Here is a 14,544-nt window from a genome sequence, read left to right as displayed (position 1 = left end):
TACCTCCCTGAACTCCTCTCTGAATCCTCACTGTTGAGGTCAGGTGTGGAGATGTACACAGGGTCTCCTTCCTGTTGGGTGTATGTTATTTAATGCTATTATTAAGAAACAAATTGGAAGTGTTTACACTTATTTTGATAATAATGTGTAGGAATGGCAGACAAGTAACCTTACCGTGAAGTTCCTTGGTGTGCCATCTTGATTTTTCAGGATCTTAACCCTCTGGTCACTTTCAGTCATGCACAGGAAGTAGCTCTTAATATTAGCTTGACACTGAAGTGAGATGAAAGGATGTGTTATTGTGCAATCAATTTATGTCCATTAATATTTAATTTCAAAAAAGCATTTTTTTTGGACCATTTTACATTAATTTAAGCATTTAACTCTTCCATGTTTCTGAATTGAAACCCACAATAATATTCTAAATATTAGTAAGTTTAATTTAAAGAGTATATTTCTATATTTCTAATTCATTTAAAAAAATGAATGAATATATGTATGTATGTATATATATATATATATATATATATATATATATATATATATATATTATTTATTTATTTTTTAACAGTGCATGTTTTAGTCCAGGGATCATCAAATCTGGACCTCGAGATCCATTTTCCTGCAGAGTTTAGCTCTTACCCTAATCAAACACACCTGAGCATGCTAATCAAGGTCTTCAGGATCATTAGAGAATAACAGGTAGGTGAGTGTGATCAGGGTTGGAGCTAAACTCTGCAGTGCATTGGACCTCCAGGGTAAGATTTGGGGATCCCTGTTTTAGTCCATTGACTGAGACAGAATTTAACTACACCCCTACATTTACGATCAGGAACTTTTTTGCACTTTTTTCTGCAATTAAGCCCAATTTTTAGGAGTTATTCCATAACAACTTCCATTCAATGTCATCATTGTTTTGGTAGTGACAAAAGGAAACACGTAATCCTAATATTTGGGGGAAATACATTTTTTTTTGTACAATTATGCAATTTTTTGTGTTTTAGTTTTGGATCAGAAACATTAAAAAGAAAAAAAATCCCTTATGTTCATTACGACTGCTAATATTGTGAAATATAAAATGCAAAAACAATGTAAAATACCTGTTTTGTATTTTAAAGGGGTCATCCGATGCCCATTTTCCACAAGTTAATTGTGACGATTGGGAAAAATGGAGAGGAAGCAAAATGCAAGTGAAAACCAGGTTTATTGTAAAATGGTGAAATGGCATAAATACAATAAACAGAAATGGTCTCCCGGATGGGTTGGTGGCGCAGGGACAAGATGGTCAGCATGATGGTGCAGAGTAGAGGTGAATCCAGTGACGATGAATATCCAGATGAGAAGAACGCGTGACGACTAGACAAAGACCAGAATCCAGGTTGAAGACGAACACGGGAAACACTCATGAGACATCAAACAACGATCTGACAAACAGGAGAGATTGCGGTGAGGTTTTATAGGAGCGATGAAAGACAGCAGCTGGTGCGGGTAATGAGATCAGCAGACGCGCTGATGAGTGGTGACGTAATGCACACACATACACACATAAAACGCCCAATACACGAGACATGAAGAACACAGTGAATTCATGAACCGTGACAGTACCCTCCCTTCTAGGAACGCCTCCTGGCGTTCCCAGACTCCCTTACCTGACGATTGTAATCATCAATAAGGGAGTGATCCAGGATGTCTCTAGCAGTTACCCAACTTCTCTCCTCCGGACCGTAACCTTCCCAGTTCACCAAGTACTGGAATCCGCGTCTCCTCCGCCTTGAGTCCAGAATACGATTGACCGAATAAGTGGGTACCCCTTCTACGAGTCGCGGCGGTGGGGGAACCGGGGCTGGCGGATTAATGCGGGCATAAAACACGGGTTTAATTTTGGATACATGGAACACGGGATGAATTCTCCTGTACACTGCAGGATGATTAAGGCGGACTACCACCGGACTAATGATCTTGGTGACAGAGAACGGGCCAATGAATTTAGGAGCAAGCTTATTAGACACGGATCGGAGAGGAATGTTCTTGGTAGAAAGCCACACTTTGGAACCAACGATGTATACGGGAGGTCTAGACCGGTGGCGATCGGCCTTGGCCTTGGTGCGCGCTCCCACCTGGAGTAGAGTCTCACGGGCTCTAGTCCATGTGCGATGACACCTCTGGACAAAGGCGAAAGCAGAGGTGACCGCGACTTCGGATTCCAGACTAGGAAAAATTGGTGGCTGGTAACCTATACTACATTCAAACGGAGATAGGCCCGTAGATGATACTGGTAATGAATTGTGGGCGTACTGCACCATTGATAGTTGTTGGCTCCATGAGGAAGGATTCTTGGAAACCAGACATTGCAACGTTCTCTCCAAATCCTGGTTGGCTCTCTCAGTCTGACCATTGCTCTGGGGATGAAACTCAGAGGAAAGTCGCACCCAGTAATTTGCAAAACTCTCGCCAAAATTTGGACACAAATTGGGGTCCTCTGTCGGAAACCACGTCCGTCTTCGAGAACCGGTCCACCACGGTCAAAACTACCATGTTACCCTGGGAGGGTGGGAGGGCGGTAACAAAATCTAGAGCGATATGGGACCAGGGTCTCGAAGGGATCGACAGCGGTTGAAGGAGCCCATCAGGGGGTCTGTTAGAAGTCTTACCAGTGGCACAAACTGAGCAAGCCAAAACAAAACTGTGAACGTCGCGAGCCATGAGTGGCCACCAAAATCGTTGCTCGACCAAATATGCGGTGCGACTGACTCCTGGATGACAAGCCACATTGGAACAATGCCCCCACTGAATGACCACGGACCATAATCCCTCTGGCACAAATAAACGGTTCGGTGGACAACCGACCGGAGGCTTTACCCATTGTAAGGCTGTTTTGACCCTCGATTCGACCTCCCATGTGAGTGTGGAGATAATTAGCGTCTCCGGAAAAATGCACTCGGGAGTAGACGGGCGATCGGAATGGTCAAAAATACGTGACAAGGAATCGGGTTTGATGTTCTTGGAACCTGGGCGGTACGAGAGAGTAAAGTCAAAACGTCCGAAAAAAAGTGCCCACCGAGCCTGCCTGGAGTTCAATCTTTTGGCAGTTCTAATGTATTCCAAGTTCTTACGATCGGTCCATACGATAAAAGGTACCCCTGACCCTTCTAACCAGTGACGCCATTCTTCCAATGCTAACTTGACTGCCAACAACTCTCGGTTACCAATATCATAATTACTTTCGGCAGGGGATAGACGGTGGGACAAAAACGCGCACGGATGCATTCTGTCGTCTGCCGGAGAGCGTTGGGATAGCACTGCACCTGCCCACCTCTGACGCATCGACCTCCACCACGAACTGACGTGATGGATCAGGGGTGACCAAGATGTGGGCTGAAACAAAGCGGCCTTTCAGTTTGGCAAACGCAGCTTCAGCTGCATCTGACCACCTGAACGTAGTTCTGGGGGAGGTCAAGGCGGTCAGAGGAGAGGTTAGTTGGCTGAAATTGCGAATAAAACGCTGGTAGAAATTGGCGAACCCCAGAAACCTCTGTAGGGCCTTACGGGAATCTGGACTTGGCCAATCCACCACAGCCTTAACCTTCTCAGGATCCATACACATACCCTCAGATGACACAATGTACCCTAGGAAAGGAACAGACTGTGCATGAAAAGCGCATTTCTCCGTCTTGACAAAAAGCCCATTCTCTAGCAGCCTAGGAAGCACTCGTCGAACGTGCTGCACATGCTCCTGGAGAGAAGAGGAAAAAATCAATATGTCATCCAGGGAACCGATCGACCACATCTCAAGCCACGTCATTGACGAGTGCCAGGAAGACCTCTGGGGAGTTGGACAAACCGAAGGGCATGACCAAATATTCAAAGTGCCCCCTGGAGGTGTTAAAAGCAGTCTTCCAGCAAAGGATAAAGTGTTCTTAAACCGTGATGCTGTTCAGCCCCCGGTAGTCAATACAAGGTCGCAGGGACCCGTCCTTCTTCCCCACAAAAAAGAACCCCACCCCCGCTGGAGAAGAGGAGGATCGAATGAACCCCGCTGCTAGAGAATCAGAAATATATTTCTCCATAGCCTCTCTCTCTGGAACAGAGAGTGAATATAACTTGCCCTTAGGTGGAGACGTACCTGGCAGTAACTCTATGGCACAGTCATAGGGACGATGTAGAGGGAGAGAAGCAGCATGAGACTTACTGAACACCTCCTTCAGGTCTATATACTCTGTGGGCACGTTAGACAAATCCACTGCCTTCTCCTGTAACACAGAAACAGAGACAAACGGACAAGCAGACACAAGACAGGACTCATGACACTTATTGCTCCACTCCGATACAGATCTTTGCTGCCAGTCAATCCTGGGGTTGTGTTCAGTGAGCCAGGGGTGTCCTAAGACAATGGGTGCAAGGTGGAGTCCAGAATGTACAAGGGGATGGTTTCAGTGTGGTTACCAGATACCGTGAGTGTGATGGGTTCGGTGGTGAATGAAATGGTGGGCAGAGTTTGGCCATTGAGAGCGTGGACTGCAATGGTGCGTGTGAGGGGTAGAAGTGGAGCTTGAATCCTGAGTGCAAACGTGTAGTCCATAAAAGCCTTGGGATCTCCGCCTCTCCTTCTTCTCCCAAGAGAGCCAAGCTCGCCCGACCTGCATAGGCTCGTGATCGTTGACGGGGCTGACCGCGTCCCCGCCGCTGGCTCGAGGTGTAGATATCTCCCCAGGGGGAAGCCGAACGGGTAATCTCCGCCGTTCGGCTCGGGAGGGTCGAGAGTTTACCCGCAGTGCCAGGTCGATAAGCCCATTAAGGGTGGTGGGTAGGTCCAGGGCGTAGATCTCGTTCTGGACATGATCAGCCAGCCCATGCAGGAACATATCCTACTGCGCCTCCTCGTTCCACTGACACTCTGCTGCCAGGGTCCAGAAATCGATGGAGTAGTCGGAGACGGATCTCTCCCCCTATTTGAGATCCGCCAGGACCTGCGCGGCCTCTCTCCCAGCTACCGCGCGGTCAAACACCTGCTTCATCTCGGCGGAGAGTGTCTGGAACGAGGCACAGCATGGATCCTGGTTTTCCAACACCGCTGTTCCCCATAGTGCTGCTCTCCCAGTCAACAGGGTGAGCACGAACGCCACCTTGCTCTGCTCATTAACAAAGGTCCTAGGTTGAAGCGAAAAATGCATAGAGCAAGGGGTTAAAAAAGCTCGGCAAAAGTTCGACTCACCACTGTATAGCTCCGGAGTAGGTAGGCGGGGCTCTGACTGGGAGACAGAGCTGGGTGGTACGAGGGGAGCTGGCGGTGTGGGTGGCGCAGTGGGAGCTTGCATATGTTGAACTCGCTGGGTGAGCTCGGAACCTGCGCCACAAGAGCACGAACAGCCTGTCCCGACTCATTCATGCTCTTCTCCTGGGCGTCCATCCGAGAGACGCTGGCCCAAATAAACTCCTCCAACACGGAAGGAGTGGCACCTGCTGCTTCCATAGTTGGTCAGATCGTTCTGTGATGATTGGGAAAAATGGAGAGGAAGCAAAATGCAAGTGAAAACCGGGTTTATTGTAAAATGGTGAAATGGAAGAAATACAATGAACAGAAATGGTCTCCCGGATGGGTTGGTGGCGCAGGGACAAGATGGTCAGCATGATGGTGCTGAGTAGAGCTGAATCCAGTGACGATGAATATCCAGATGCGAAGAATGCGTGACGACGAGACAAAGACCAGAATCCAGGACGAAGACGAACACGGGAAACACTCATCAGACATCAAACAACGATCTGACAAACAGGAAAGATTGCGGTGAGGTTTTATAGGAGCGATGATAGACAGCAGCTGGTGCGCTGATGAGTGGTGACGTAATATACACACATACACACATAAAACGCCCAATACACGAGATATGAAGAACACAGTGAATTCATGAACCGTGACATTAATATGATGCTTTAGGGTCCAAATGAAAAGTTTGTAATATACTTTGATTAAAAATTATCTATGGTAGTGTAAAAAAACACAAATTTTACCTGGTAAAAAATGCCTCTGTTCTCAGCAAGCAATATCAGTACCTGGCCCTTTAAATGATATGAACCTCTGCTCACCCCGCCCTTCAGTTCTGTGGGGCGTCATTACATAGCACACGTGGTGTTGCCTAGACCAGTGGTTCCCAATTCCAGTCCTGGGGACCCCCTGCTCTGCACATTTTGCATGTCTCCCTTTTTTAACACACCTGACAGAGATCATCAGCTTGTTAAGGGAGAGAGCCATGAACTGAACTAATGATCTGATGATCTCAATCAGGTGTGTTAAAAAAGGGAGACATGCAAAATGTGCAGAGCAGGGGGTCCCCAGGACTGGAATTGGGAACCACTGGCCTAGACAACAGTTGGGGGTATAGTTGTATAGTTTGGGGGAAAACAGCACTTGGGGGCTTTGAAGACACTGTACAACCCCATCCATTTAAAATTTTATTTAAAAACCGGAGTTGGAACCGAAACAAGGTGACACCCGCAAAGAAGTTCGGCAATTACGGCTTATACTGGACGTGTCTGAATGGTTAGTAAACTTAATGTCACTTTGATTTATCTTTATATGTACTGGCAGAGTAGAGTACTGAGAGAGATACGAACGCGATGTGTTTACTGTGGTACAGAGATGAACGCGGTGTGTTTACTGTGGAGACGAACGCGATGCGTTTACTGCGTTTACTGTGGTGAAGAGACGAACACGGTGTGTTTACTGTGGTAAAGAGACAAACGCGGTGTGTTTACTGTGGAGACGAATGCGATGTGTTTACTGTGTTTACTGTGGTAAAGAGACAAGCACGGTGTGTTTACTGTGGAGACGATCACGGTGTGTTTACTGTGGAGACGAATGCGGTGTGTTTACTGTGGAGACGAATGCGATGTGTTTACTGTGTTTACTGTGGTAAAGAGACGAACACGGTGTGTTTACTGTGGAGACGATCGCGGTGTGTTTACTGTGGAGAGGAATGCGATGTGTTTACTGTGTTTACTGTGGTAAAGAGACGAACGCGGTGTGTTTACTGTGGAGTCTGGAGACAAATGTGATGTGTTTACTGTGTTTACTGTGGTAAAGAGACGAATGTGGTGTGTTTACTGTGGTAAAGAGACGAACGCAACGAACGTGGTGTGTTTACTGTGGTAAAGAGACGAACGCGGTGTGTTTACTGTGGTAAAGAGACGAACGCGGTGTGTTTACTGTGGTAAAGAGACGAACACGGTGTGTTTACTGTGGTAAAGAGACGAACGCGACGAACACGGTGTGTTTACTGTGGTAAAGAGACGAACACGGTGTGTTTACTGAGGTAAAAAGACGAACGCGACGAACCCGGTGTGTTTACTGTGGTAAAGAGACGAACGTGGTGTGTTTACTGTGGTAAAGAGACGAACACAGTGTGTTTACTGTGGTAAAAAGACGAACGCGACGAACGCAGTGTGTTTACTGTGGTAAAGAGACGAATGCGGTGTGTTTACTGTGTTTAAGAGACAAACGCGGTGTGTTTACTGTGGTATAGAGACGAACGCGATGTGTTTACTGAGGTATAGCTGATTGAACAAGAGCAAAAAAGTGATCGGTTAACATAACTTACCCCGTCCTTATATTGAAATACATAAATGTGAGTGTTATAGTCTTTACTCATGTGCAGTTGCGGGCTGTAAACACGTTTGCAGGTATTGCGTTAAGGTTACATCTTAATCATTAACAGACACCGTTTTAAACCATCTAACGTTTCAAAGCTAAGCTTTATACTGACCCTCGTTTATAAAGCAGTATGGTGAGAAATGATTCACGTAAACATTAACCCACTTAGATCAGCGGTCACATTCCCTCAGGGCTGTCAGTTTACTTCTGATTTGGGGCGGGTCTATGCTAAAACACTGCTGTCTATTAACTATCGCAGGAGCGGGCTCTGTCGGTGTTACGCCACAACGACAGGCATCTGAGAACGGCTCGATATGAGAAGAGGCAAATTATTTTACTAAATTAAAAGAAAACTACTGGGTGGATCTTTGTCATTCTAGGGTGGTTGTGTACACACACTCCCAACACACATTTCAGTTCAAACAGCTTGTAAAAGTGCATGTGGCACCGGATGACCCCTTTAATATATTTTCAAATTTAATTTATTCCTGTGATGGCTAAGCTGAATTTTCTCATGTGTTCAGTGTAATATAATCCTGTAGAAATCATTCTAATATGCTGCTTTGGTACTCAAGAAACATTTCTTATTATTATCAATACTGAAATCAGTTGTGCAGTTTCATATTTTAGTTCAAGTTTAGTTTCAAGATTCAATAATAAATTTATAGTTGAAAAGAATATAAATATTTTCTATTTAAATGTATTTACTCTCACTTTTGATCAATTTAATGCATCCTTGATGACAAAATGTGATGCAAAAATTGTTATATAATATACTAACATAGTAAGTATACATTTATTTTACATATTTGTTGATTTGTTCAGAAATGGCTATAATAAGTGATAGTAAAATCCTGTTTTTACACACATTTTCATGATGAAGAGACCCTATATTAAAGAGGACATACTGCTTTGGTCTGTCTCAAAGACTTAAGTTCTTCCTGGGCTCTGATGACTTCTGCCAGAGCCTGGTGTTTCTCTCTCCAGCTGAGACACTCCCTGGTGCGATCTTCCCTCTCCCGCTCAGCTAAATGTCTTTCCTGCTCAGCTTCATGCTGGGCTTTATTGGCCCTTTCTCTCTGCTCTTCAGAAACCAGAGCTCTGCGTCTGGAGTTCACCTCCCTAAAGAGAGAGGATGACAGTGACAGACAGCATCATGAACCAGACTATTCCTATTTAGTTTTTATTGCCTTATTATGGCCTGAATCCTGTCACGCCAGGATCCTTTCACAATGCTTGTATTACCAAAGATAAATGGCATTACTTAATGCTTTTGAGCTTACTTTTCCATTATCTTCACATTCTCCTCAGTCAGCTCCTTCAGTTTGTGTCGTAACGTGTTCCTCTCATCCCCCAGTATTCTGTTCTCCTCCTGGAGAGCCTGCTTTTCTCCTGACACCCTGTCTAGTTTTAGCTTGGTCTCAAAGTAATTCTTCTCAGCTTGTGCCAAAAGTAGCTGGACATCATTGTGCTATGGATGACAGTATGCAAATGAACACACTGGAGACATGTATAGAATTATTATGCATGTGCATTATTTTTCATGTGTGTGTATGATATTGTATCTGTACCTCTTTTTTCAGCATATGTAGATCCTCACTGAGCCGTGTCTTGTCAGCTACTGCGACATCTTTTTCTTGCCTGCTGTCCAGTGCCCGAGCCTCAGCCAGTGCCCTGCTCTTGTCCGCCTCTGCTCGTCCTCTGTCAGCATCCTCAACTGCCCTGGAACACAGCGTCGCCCTCTGCTGGCTGAGATGCAGCTTCTGTTTCAACTAATTATTACAGAAGAGACTTTAATAATCCCGGATACATTATCAATCGAGTTGTCCACGAAACACGATGGGTACAAAAGCAGCAGACGTGCTGAATGAAAATACAAATTCACTCATTTTTAGATAAGCAGAAATGGCGGTTACAAAAGAGCGCTGCGATGATAAACACAATTTTTTTAGTCATTATACATCGATAACACGAACAAAATCTTTCTGAAGAAAGTCGGTTCCCATTCATGATGTTTTTAAACCAGTAAATAAGTAGCAACACCTTGCTCCTCTTCCAAGCTGACATTTCTGAAAGAAACTGAGTGACACGAGAAGAAGACAAAAAACGCATCGAAGGTCTGAGGTAAGATTAAATGGATTTTCCGCTCCGGATCATGTCCACTTTTCAAAATAATGAATTTAAAAAAACAAACAAACATAAAAATGAAATTTTAATTTTCTGTTCTACAAGTTTAGGTTGTGGCATGTGTATGATATTTTTTTAACAAACATAAAACATGACGCATTATTCTGATTTTCCATTTTTTGTGTGTTTTGCGCTCTCGGTTGGTCCATACCATTACCGCCGGGGGAGGAGACGGGGTGGCTGGATTAGGGGCCGTTCACATCAAAGTCCCTTTGGTCTTTGGTTCACATGTAGCGTCTTTTGCGCGCTCAAGTTTGTAATTTTAAATGAAGTCATAATGGAGTCATAATGGAAGCGACGCGCACGCTGTTCAACTTTTCAGAATGTCACAAGCGCAACGCAGCTCCAGAGTGGATTTAGGAGTGGATATACGCCGTATACCTATGTATACCTTTGTCTGTAGGCTAATTCTCCTCCCCCGGCAGTGATGGTACGGACCAGCCGCGAGCGCAAAATCAGAATAATGAGTCATGTTTTATGTGTTCAAAAAAATTATTCGGATGCTACAACCTAAACTTGTAGAACAGAAAATTAAACAGAGAGACAAAATTATCTGTTTGTTATTTGAAAAAAAAAGCCAATTTTTATCTGTTTAATTTTGATGGTGCAAATTGAACAAAGAACTGCAAACCGTTACACGGACCCAAAATCCCACAAAAAATCTGTTGCATGACTTGTTGCGAGAGGGAAAAATATACATTTTAGTCGCATAACATCGGTTAATGGAAACGCCGTAATTTTGTAATACATTTTAATCGACGTATAAAATATCGGCAAAGTTTAGCACAAATCTTTAATGGAAACGCAGCTACTGTTGCCTAACTTAGCAGCAGCAGTTCTGTTTAGTCGTTCAACATTAGTCTAAACTAAGATTTTGTTCTTGTACATTGTCACTAGGCGCGTTTCCATTACAGATTTGCGCAAAACATTGGCAATATTTTAAACATGTTGATTAAAATGTATTGTGAAATGACAGCATTTCCATTGATGTTATGCGACCAATTGAAAATACGCCTAATGGAAACACGTCATTTGCGCAAAAACTCCCATATATCGCAAAAAAGTATTTACCCTCGCATTAGGTGGGTTTTCAGGCAATTCAAAAAAGCAATTTTTCGCAAAACAGCAATGTAGACTTTATTTTACATTTACAGGTCACATTCAATTTAATGTAGTCAAAATTCCACAATGACTTATAGCAAAAAGGAAAAAAAATTAGTTTAGTTGCATAACATCGGTTAATGGAAACTCCATAATTTCGCAATACATTTTAATTGATGTATAAAATCTTGCCAAAGTTTTGCGCAAATCTGTAATGGAAATGCGCCTATTGATAAAATATCGCCAAAGTTTTGCGCAAATCTGTAATGGAAACGCAGCTACTGTTGACTAGCAGCAGCAGTTCCATTTAGTCTTTCAGCGTTAGTCTAAACTAAGAGTTGGTCCTTTACATTGTCACTAGGTACGTTTCCGTTATAGATTTGCGCAAAACTTTGGCAATATTTTATACACGTCAATTAAAAAGTATTGCGAAATGACGGCATTTCCATTAACCGATGTTATGCGACCAATTGAAAATAATGGAAATGTGTCAATTACGCAAAAACTCCCATATATCGCAAAAAAGTATTTACGCTCGCATTAGGTGGTTTTTCAGGCAATTCGAGGAATATTTCGCAAAACAGCAATGTAAACGTTTTTTCACATTTACAGGTCACATTCAGTTTAATATAGCCAAAATCCCACAATAACTTATCGCCAAAGGAAAAAAAAAAAAAAATTTAGTCGCATAACATTGGTTAATGGAAACGCTGTCTTTTCGCAATACTTTTTAATCGACATGTATAAAATATCGGCAAAGTTTTGCTTAAATCTGTCATGGAAACTCTCCTATTTATAAAATAGTGCGCAAATCTGTAATTTGTTTCCATTAACCGATGTTATGCAACTAAAACAATTTTTTTTACTCTCGCGATAAGTCATGGCAATGGATTTTTGCTGGGATTTTGATGACATTTAATCAAATGTGACCTGTAAATGCGAAAAAAAAATTTCCATTGGTGTTTTGCAAAATATTCCTTTTTTGAATTGCCTGAAAAACCACCTCATGTGAGCATAAAAACTTATTTGCGATATATGGGAGTTTTTGCGCAATTGACGCGTTTCCATTAGACGTATTTTCAATTTGCAATTTCAATTTAATTTTTATGTTTGTTTGTTTTTTTAAATTCATTGTTTTGAAAAGTGGACATCCGGAGTGGAAAATCAGGAAACGCAGCTTCTGATTCCAGATGTGTAGTGTGCACACCTCTTTAACTTGGGCCTGGAGTTCCTGGTTGAGATTGCGCAGGTTTCTCATGGTGAGCTCACTCTCAGTCCTCATCATGATCCTTTCCATGTGAATTTCATTAGAGAGATATTTGTTCTCCTTTTTTAAGTCTTCACATTCCTGAACAACACAGATGCAGTGGAAATAAGGGACTGTATGCATCCAGTAAGACACAAAATATATTTTGAATAATGTTAATTTAGAATTATTATAGTATATTTTTAATCATTATTTATTACAAACATGTTATTAAATTGATCACTTTGCAAGTTTATTGTTGTCACTGTGGGTAAATAAATAATGCTGTGTTATTTTAGCTTAATTGAGATATATTTTGAATCAGTTTGTATTTGTTAATTTTAATTTTGGTTAAAGATATACTTATATACAGAGGTCAAAAGTTTACATACACCAAAATAAGAGGGGTTATACAAAATGCATGCTATTTTTTTATTTAGTAATGACCTGAATAAGATATTTCACATAAAAGATATTTACATATAGTCCATAAGAGAAAATAATAGTTGAATAGTTAAAAATGACCCGTTCAAAAGTTTACATACACTTGATTCTAAATACGATGTTGTTTGATCCACAGTTGTGTTTTTCATGTTCATGACTTCCTTGTTTGTCTTAAACAGTTAAACTTCCACTCTTCTTCAGAAAAATCTTTCAGGTCCCACAACTTCTTTGGTGTTTTGGAATTTTTGTGTATTTGAACCCTTTCCAACAATGACTGTATGATTTTGAGACATCTTTTCACACAGAAGACAACTGAGGTACTCATAAACAACTAATACAGAAGATTCAAATGCTCACTGATGCTCCAGAAGGAAAAAAAACATGCATTAAGAGCCAGGGGTGTAAACTTTTGAACAGAATGAAGTTGTGTACATATTTCTTATTTTGCTTAAATATCATAATGTTTTCATTTATTACTGCCCTTCAGAAGTTACAGAAGATACTTACATGTTTCTCAGAAGACAAAATGAGTTTTCATTTATTTACCCTGATCTTCAAATTCAAAAAGTTGTCACCCCCCAGCTCTTAATGCATCATTTTTCCTTCTGGGGCATCAGTGAGCACTTGAACCTTCTGTAATAGTTGCATATGAGTCCCTCAGTTGTCCTCAGTGTGATAAGATGGATCTCAAAATCACACAGTCATTGTTGGAAAGGGTTCAGATACACACAAAAACTGAGAAACAGCAGACAAACAAGGGACTCGTGAGCAACTAAAGAAACAGGATCATTCAGGTAACAAAGTATTAAGTGTATGTGAACTTTTGAACAGGGTCATTTTCTCTTGTGGACTATATGTAAACATCTTTTATGTGAAACATCCTATTCAGGTCAGTACTAAATAAAAAATAACAGGCATTTTGTATGATCCCTCTTATTTTGGTAAAATAATTTACATTTTGTGGATTCTGAAAGGTAAATGACAGAATACAAAAATATTGACAATAACTGTATCACATTGCACTGAAAATTACTTATATGCAAGCTTATTTCACATGTACATGTCATTCACAATGTTCTGAAACACCTACCTTCCTCTTCCTCACTAGTTCTCCCTGCAGGTGGTTGATCTGCAGGTAGGAGCCGCTAGCACTCATAGCACTCACGGGTCGGACTGCACGTACAGGTCTTCGAGGAGGGTGCGTGGGTTTCGAAACTCCTTTAATCTCCTCGATGCTTTCGAATCGGCCGCTCATGTTGTGGCTGCTGTGAGAAAGGGTCCTAAAAGTACCGCTGTCTGAAGCAGGGGTCTTCAGTGAAGTCAGAGCCTGGAGCTCTCCATGAGAGCTGGCCCTTAGGGTCATCGTTCGGACCGGACACTGAAACCAAATTCAAACTTTAAACTATAAGCTGTTTTGAAATGTTTATTCCTCCTGCCGAGCCAAAGTCCCTGTAGACGTGAATGCAATGGGAACTAAGGAGACTCACCAACATGCAGCCTAGTTCAATTATTTATGAGGAAATGTTATACCAACTCACAGGGAGCAGAAACTCTATGCTACCACAAGGGATCAAACACAGCTCATCTCATCCTTGACTAATTGCACCATAGTGCCTCTCAGCATCCTGAAATGAGCTGGTTAGGGTTAACAGCATATTGGTAATGATGCCAGGACTGAAGATTGATTAGATTTTTACATTTTCTGAAGAATGCTTACCAAGAACATCTTCTCAGCAAGGTGCTGTGGTGTTGTGGGTGGTTTCTGTGATATTCAGATTATTACATATGCCTCAATCTACTTGAAATTTCACATTTTATCATCCACCATGCATTTTTTTTTTAAACTTAACCACTTAACAGCACACCTCTCCATAAATAAACCACCATATTTGAGGTATCATTCATGTTTTTACAATAATTA

The sequence above is a fragment of the Garra rufa genome, chromosome 11, assembly GCF_049309525.1.
Source record: "Garra rufa chromosome 11, GarRuf1.0, whole genome shotgun sequence".
In the NCBI taxonomy this organism is placed as follows: Eukaryota; Metazoa; Chordata; class Actinopteri; order Cypriniformes; family Cyprinidae; genus Garra; species Garra rufa.
The sequence above is the reverse complement of the archived record's forward strand: the minus strand, read 5'-3'. Positions refer to the sequence as shown.